Here is a 7,704-nt window from a genome sequence, read left to right on the forward strand (position 1 = left end):
ATGTTGGTGGTTGAGACTCACAGGTAACAAGAGGACATGCTAGAGAGATTAGGAATAGTTTTATCTTCTCATAGAAACTTGTGAAAGCTGCCAAACAAAACAAAAAAGGAAGGAGGACTCACGTGGCTGCCGAAGCCTATAATTTGGAAACACAATTCAGATTTCTTCCTCATACAAAACATGTGTTTGAAGCTGTCGGAAAATGACCCATCCTTGCTCCACCCGGCATATTATCATCAGGTGGCTGTTTTGAAATTTGTCTCTCCATGCTATGACGTGGGCTGCATGGTGGTGTGGTGGCTATAGCGCCGCCACCTCACAGCACTTCTGTGGGGTGTTTGCAGGTTCTCCCCTATAGGTCAGCGTTTGGGTTCTCTTTGGGTTCTCCGGCTTCCTCCCACAGTCCAAACACGTGTAGCTAAGATGAACTGATTATTCTAAATTGCCCGTAAGAGGTGTAGCTGAACAGTTGCCTGTCTCTTTGTGTCCTGTCCCTTCGCCCGATGTCCGCTGGCATCGGTTAAAGATCATGGATGGATGCCTGATGATATTTGGTCTAGTTTGGTGAAGAAATTGGAAAAATGCCATTTTTTATGAGAGAAAATACAATCGAATAAAGAGGTTCAAGATGAGAGAAGTGCTCATATACTTTACTTCAGTAAAGAAACCATTACACAATGCAAGAATAATCTTATAAATGCATTCAATATCTTAAATCAGTAAAAGCACATGTATTATGAGTAACAATGGACTTAAAGTATCCAAAGAAAATCTTTTTGTTTGAGTAAACAAAGGAAATATTTATGTAGTGGAATGTAAGCATGATAACATAAATATGTATATATAAGTTAGCAGATGTGCGTGCGACACACACACACACACACACACACACATATAATCATCCATTGTCTACTATGTCTCCTAGTTAACTTGTTAGTTCGTTTCAATTTCGCTTCATGAAAACAAATATGTGTTTACATAAATGTGGTAGGGAGGAGGAGTGGCACACTGTGTATCTTGGGACTTTCCTGACACGCATATTTGAAATGGTTCAAAACCCACAGGTTAAAGAACATACCTCCGGTTTCTATTTGACCATTAATTACATGGAGCTTTGATCAATGCTGATTTCTTTCATTTAAGTACAAGGGCTGACGTTAAAGGATTTGACCAGCTATTTTAAATAATATTGATATTTATTACAAATGTAAGGACACCACATTATGCAGCCAAATGTGATACCCACAACATATATTATATTGGATTATCATTGAGGTTTTGAACTCTATATGTCAATATGTGGATTTTCCTTGTAGGTTTGTATAATGTATATTTAAATTAGTGCATTTGATATCAAAGTCTATATTGCCTTGGACCGGATTCACAGTTGCTCATAAATTACAATAATGAACATTGATATGTTACGTTTTTTAAATATATGAAAACATGTGATGCTGGTGTCCTTATGATACACTAATGACACAGGCTACACATATTACACCTCAGTGTATGCTCTACCAGTGTTAAACACTTTTAAAATATTGGCTGCCGCGTTGACCCCAATTAATTAACAATCAATTATAAAAAGGTGATTTTTAAAACTGTAATACAGATAAATGCAACACAAACAAACACAGAACAAAAAAGGCCCATGGAGTAGCCATTATTAGGGTCAGTGCTGCTCCTGGAGTCACAGCTTGTACAGCACCCATCGGGCCACGAGGTGGAGGCAGTTCAGCATCTTTGTTTGAGCCACGCTGACTACAGTCAACAATCTCATTATGAGGAATAACATACAGTTTGATAAGTGTGGCCTGTTAATAATTAGGCCTATACATAAATATATTGCCTGTATGTAGGCCAGTATATGTTAGCCTACGTAGTATATATGTTAGGCAGCAGGTTTACGTATGTCTAAAGCCTGTGCTGTGAAACATGTCCTCTGCTATGTCTGCCGGTGACTTTCTGTCTGAACTGGGACAAACATAAATAATACACGACAGCAACAACTGCCCGAGTCACGTGTGCTCCGGTCTGACAGCAAGGGATCCGCGAAAAAATGTGTCGCCGGTCTCCGTGAATGACATTCCACTTCCTGCCATATTGTGAGCCAGCGTTTCCGCTTTGGCCGGCGGAGATCTGAACGGCATGCGTTGCTGCCTGCTGAGCCCACAGGGAGTAGGGAGGAGGGAAGAGGGAGTAGGGAGTAGAGGGTAGGAAGCTGGGAGCAGGGAGGAGGGAGCAAGGATGGTAGCGCCCTCGTGTCGATTGGACGTCAGCTGTGCTCGTGCACGGCGCTTCAAACGCAGCCGGTGAATTCAAACCGTTGAATTGTGTGTCTGCAGGTCTACGGTCCGCTCCTCACCGGGACCCGGTGAGCCTCACACAATGCGGATGATTGCTCTCACATGATTGGTCGTTGAGAATTTGGAATAACTTCGAATGGGTTCTGCTGGCTCTGCCTGTTTACAAATAAGTTTATGAGGCCTGTCCTGCTAACGTGTTATCCTGCAGCTTGTGGAAATACACCTGCCTGTCCACATATGTTGTTAACTTGGGAATAAATCATAAACAGCCTACTTTGGAAGTGGTTGTATTTGATATTTAAGAATTCTGTCGCGTTAGGCCTGTTTCATCTATATAAAATATGTATGTGTATTATTGGAGAAAAAAAACAAAGCTCTTATCAATTTTGCCCAGCTTTTGCAGAGCTGTTTTTGTGGTAGGTCAAAGGTCAAGGTCAGATATGGCAGAGCACCTTCTGCTGCTGATGGGGATTCACTCACAATGTCACATTGTATCACTGTCTGCTACGTGCTGTGTTCAAGTGACAAGCTAAGCACACTAACATATCGTTTTCTCACATATTTCAAATGAAATATTTGGGGATGCTTATCTGCGATTGAGGGATTGCCTTCCAAGCGGTTCTCAGCATGGTGACGGCTGAGCCAGTTCTCTTATATAATGCACAGCCACTACTTTAAACAAAGCAATTGTACACAGAGTTAATTTATTATCAGTTAGATATATCTTCACATTACACATAGTTGTGAGCTGCTTTATTAATACTCCTAATTTAAATGTGATTATAGCATCTTCATCAGTTTATTCTGATGGTGCAGGTTACTGTCTTTTGAGAAAAAAAACAAGACAATCCCGATGGAAATTGTTGTGTGTTGTTGCTTTTATCCTGTACATTGTCCTAGTCTCAGTGTCTGTCCTCGGTTCCATTCACAGTTGCCGATCAGGATGCTGAGGTATTTGTGTAATGGGCCAACCTGGCAGATGAGATCGTTTATGAGGCACAGATGTAGACTAATAGTTGTGGTATTCTTTCATAGTAAATATGTTAGTTTTATCAGTGCAAGCTGAGTCTGATGTTAACAGAAATCTTTAAATAAAGAATCAGCTCGGTTACCACATGGGTGCTGCTGCTCTTTCTATCTTTTTGCATTCAGTTTCCCACCTTTTTACATTTTTGTCTTTTCTGTTGCCAGACTCCCTTCTTCCTCTCGTCATACCCCTCTGCAGATCAATATTCACATACCCTCCCGCCCACACCTACCTCTGGCCGCTCTATTTCTTAACCTGTAATGACTCTCTGAGGATATCCGTTTTCACGCCAAAGCCTGACCCAGACAAATATGATAATTGTCTCCAAAAGGCCAGTCCTCTGACATAATTGATTTGTCCCTCTTTTGTTTTGCTCCACAGAGCCATTTACAAAGCTGTGAATGTTCACCAGATGGACCAGAAATCATGAACGGTATTCCCCTCATTCCCTGATTTACTCAGATAGAGAGCCCCCCCCCCCCGCCCGCTCAAAAGCCTCCAGGGACGTTCTTCAAGTGAGATATTTAACCCAGAGCCAATGACGGAATAGATTGGAAATGCAAACATGCACCAAATTTATTTTTCCGCCACCTCCTCCTCTTTGATGTGAACTCCCATTTTCTACGGTTCCATAAGGTCGCCATGAATATTGCAGTTGCTTGGGACTCTGGGGAGGTAAGATGGTGGCGCTTGTAGCCATTCTTAGAAGAAGAGGCATGTCACGAAGCTCGAATGGATCGTTCTTTTATTTTAAACGTGAACTCATTGAGCATCAATTCTAAACAAATCTAATTACCCCAGTATTTGTAATCCGATCCCAAGCTTTTTTTCCAACTGATTGATGATAATGTTGTTGTACACAGCTTCACAGGCCCATCAGATTCACCTTTCCAGATGAATCAAACTATTTTTTAGCCATGTAATTGCACTCTTTTCCTTTTTCTCTATAAATTCATTTATGTTCCAGCAAAGCCACCATCCTCTACTCGGCTTCCTTTTTAAAGCCTGCAGTCGGACACCAAATACTTAGACGTCATATTTTGTTTATTTGCGCTGCCCGTAAGGGATCCAACACTCTCAGCTTCAATAAAAAAAGTGCTTTTAAAGCGGGGGATTCCCGAAACTCTCCAGACACGGTTTACTAGCTGGCTGGTGAATGTGTTTGTGACACTCGTGATCAAAACAGCCTCTGTTCTTATCTTGTTATTTGCGCTGTTACTTGGACATCTGTGTGTATTTAGAACAGTAATGAGTTCATCAGAGTCTCTGAATAATGCACCAGAAAATGAGAATGTAGCATTCTCCTTCGTCCGTGGTGGACTTGTGATCTAGTGCCAGTGATTGCAGAATAACATTTAGATAGTGCTGAGCGGAAGGCAGTCTTTTGTCTCAGCCGCAGCAGGCCGAGCCGCTCTCACTTGTTTATTTTTTCTGCCCTATTAAATGGTTTAATAATATAACCCGAGGCAGCCGAGCTACTCTCATGACGCATTGGCGAGCTACAGGAAGTACAGTGTCCACTGGGGTCGGGGAATGCACACACCGCCTCCGTAGACCACCAAGGGGCAGTGCCCTGTGAGCGGTGTCCACTGTAGGACTGGATTAATAAACACTAGCCTCGGCAACACGTCAACACACTTACAATATTTCAATATTTCCTATGCTACTTGTTTTAAGTCTGAGCGCAGTTGTCTCACCTTGAGTGTAGATTTTACGAGTCTGTGCCTTTCAGTTCAGCCCCTCACGGTATTAGGACTCTGCACTGTTGACTCAAGGCAGGTTTGTGTGTGTACGTGTGTGTGCGTGTGTGTATCAGTGGCGGTCCGTCTATAGGGGGCGCTAGGGCGCCGCCCCTCTTAAAATTTTGAGAAGAAAAAAAAAAAAACATCCTGTCAAAAAACATTATATGCCAAATCATTTAAAGAGTAAATATACCGTGTTGACGTTCTAAATGTGTGTGGGAGACCGTCAGCCTGTCAACAACCACTTAAGTTAATGTGAAAAAATATAATATATCGCCACTCATTATCACGGAGAGAAGCCCCGCCCCATTTTCGCGACACCGGCCCAATGTGTGTGTACGGGAGCGAGCAAACATTTCAGTCGTTTCGGCAAGGACGGCTTCTTATTGGCGGATGAAACGTGAATCTTGGGCCACAAAAATGTGCGCTCATTAGCCAATGACATCGTTTTATTAATTCACGTGATTGGACTATTCGGCAGATCAGAGACCAGTATCTTCCCTCAGCCAGAGAGCTCCACGGAGCTACGGGAGCAGGTTGCTAATGGAGCTGGTTAGCTGGAGGCTCAGTGAGTAATGCACTGTTTAGTTTCCCCTGTCTGTTGTTACAAAGTCCTGGGACTGAAACTCTCTGGACTACAACGGGGTGAGGGATCTAAAGAGCTTCAGACAAGTGTAAGAAGCACGAATCTTGCCGCAGTTATCTAGCTAAGAGCATGAAGCTAACTCGCTAACAGCCTGAAGCTAACCCTGTTTGCAGAGCAGCAGAAGGAGACCGAACTGGCATCGAAAACACAACGAAGAAGTTCTGAAAAACAGACACATTCCCTCAAGAATAATGGAAACAGGCTGGTTACAGACATGATTGACTTTAACCAGAGAGTTATTGAGAAGTTTGACCACTTTAAAGAGAGGAGGCTACTTGTCTTTACAGTAGTGGGTCTACTCTGTCAAACACCCAATGTAACATGTGATCTCTTTCTGACTCTATTCTGCTCTGAACCTCTTTCATGTGAGGGTGAAACTCTTTTATTTTGCAAACCTCTGAAACCCAACCCAATGTTTCTTAAAGCATTCTGCTCTGAACCTCTCATGCCCAAAGTCACAGTGTGTTGATAGTTGTTGTTGGACCGTGTTGAGCACGGTGTGTTCTTGAAATAAAGCTTTGTTTTTTACAATATTCTACTCAAAACCTCTTTTCTTCTCATTGTTGAGTGCTATTTAAACTGCGCCCCCCCCCCCCCAAAACAAAATTTCACCAGCCGCCACTGGTGTGTATGTGTGTGTTAGTGAGTCTGAAGCCATTTGAGAAAGCACACGACTCAATGTGAACCTGTCCAGAGGACAGCGATGACTTCATCATTACCTCACCACGGCTCTGCTAGAAGACGTATCAGAAACATGTGGCTCCACTCTCCCTCTAAACTGCAAATTGAGTGAGTCTTGGACTCCGATGTTTTTCCTTTTGTCAAAGCTGGCTTCATTTTTTTTTTTATCTTGGGTTTTCTTGCCTCTCTGGGTTTTGACTTCATCTGTCATTCATTTGGCCTGCGTGTAGCTCTGGGCTCGGTCAGACTGGGCTGAGGCCGGCTCAGTTTGACAGGATTACAGCCCGTGCCTGAGCATTTAAGCTTGTGTGTACAGGTCTGTTACGCCCAATGAAACCAGACAAAAAAACATAACGAGGGGTACATTTTACTGACCATATTATGACATATTAAAAGAGAGTGCTTTTAATGGAATAGTTAGTCTGGAAATCGGGAAAAAACTTCCATATCACAAATTTAATGACAATATATTTCAATGGATAAACTAACTTCATCTATCATTTACAACAGAACACCACTACATCTGGTCATCATTACCTTCGCATTGAAAATGCGAAAGGTTATGCTTTGGTCGCCGTGTATTTATTTATTTATTTGTATGCGTGTTACTCGCATAACTAAAAAAGTATTAAACCGGATCGCATGAAATTTGGTGGGATGATTGGTTATTATCCGGGGACCATTTGATTAGATTTTGGGATCGATCGGGTCAAAGGTCAAGGTCATGAAAAGGTCAAAATCTTCCTTTTACCATAGCGCGGTCAATTTCTATCCAATTGGCATGCAATTAATGCCAAACTGTTCATAATTCAATGCCCAATCTTGTGATATGCGAAGGTATGCGCTCTACCGAGTGCCCGTTCTAGTTCACTATGTTTTTACAAACATGACACCACCCATCTTATTGATTAATTAATTCATCTTCATTTTTTTATTTTATTTTCCCTTGCCTGAAAACCAATCAAATTCCACGTATATACATTTGCACATACATATAAATCTGCCCTCATCTATGTATTTTGTTTCTTTGATTTAAAAAAGGCTCATACACACAACCACCCCTCAACACACACACCATTCTTCAATACTCTGACTCATACTGTCAGCACAGCGAACGTTAGTGAGCTAACTTCATTTTGACTCTTTGCTCGTCCATCGGGGCAACGCGGTCAAAATGTCTTGCTTTCGGTCAATGGTCACATTTCTGTGGACATTTACTTTGTTCCAGTGAGCAATTTCGTGCAATTGCAATTAATTGATTTAAAAGCTGATGTGACCAGGCTTTTTATTTGGGGCCTATAC

General features: G+C 42.1%; 1 protein-coding gene across 1 annotated transcript in view; it reads right to left on the reverse strand.

The window, feature by feature from the left end:
- cusr (Copper-only SOD repeat protein) overlaps positions 1–5,059 on the reverse strand; it is a 41,254-nt gene extending 36,195 nt beyond the window's left edge. Inside the window, exon 1 of the mRNA XM_056410054.1 lies at positions 5,031–5,059. The gene's annotated coding sequence lies outside the window, so the exon portion shown is untranslated. The remainder of the gene's footprint in view (positions 1–5,030) is intronic.
- Positions 5,060–7,704: the final 2,645 nt, after the last annotated feature.

This window comes from Pseudoliparis swirei, chromosome 24 (genome assembly GCF_029220125.1).
Source record: "Pseudoliparis swirei isolate HS2019 ecotype Mariana Trench chromosome 24, NWPU_hadal_v1, whole genome shotgun sequence".
Classification (NCBI taxonomy): domain Eukaryota; kingdom Metazoa; phylum Chordata; class Actinopteri; order Perciformes; family Liparidae; genus Pseudoliparis; species Pseudoliparis swirei.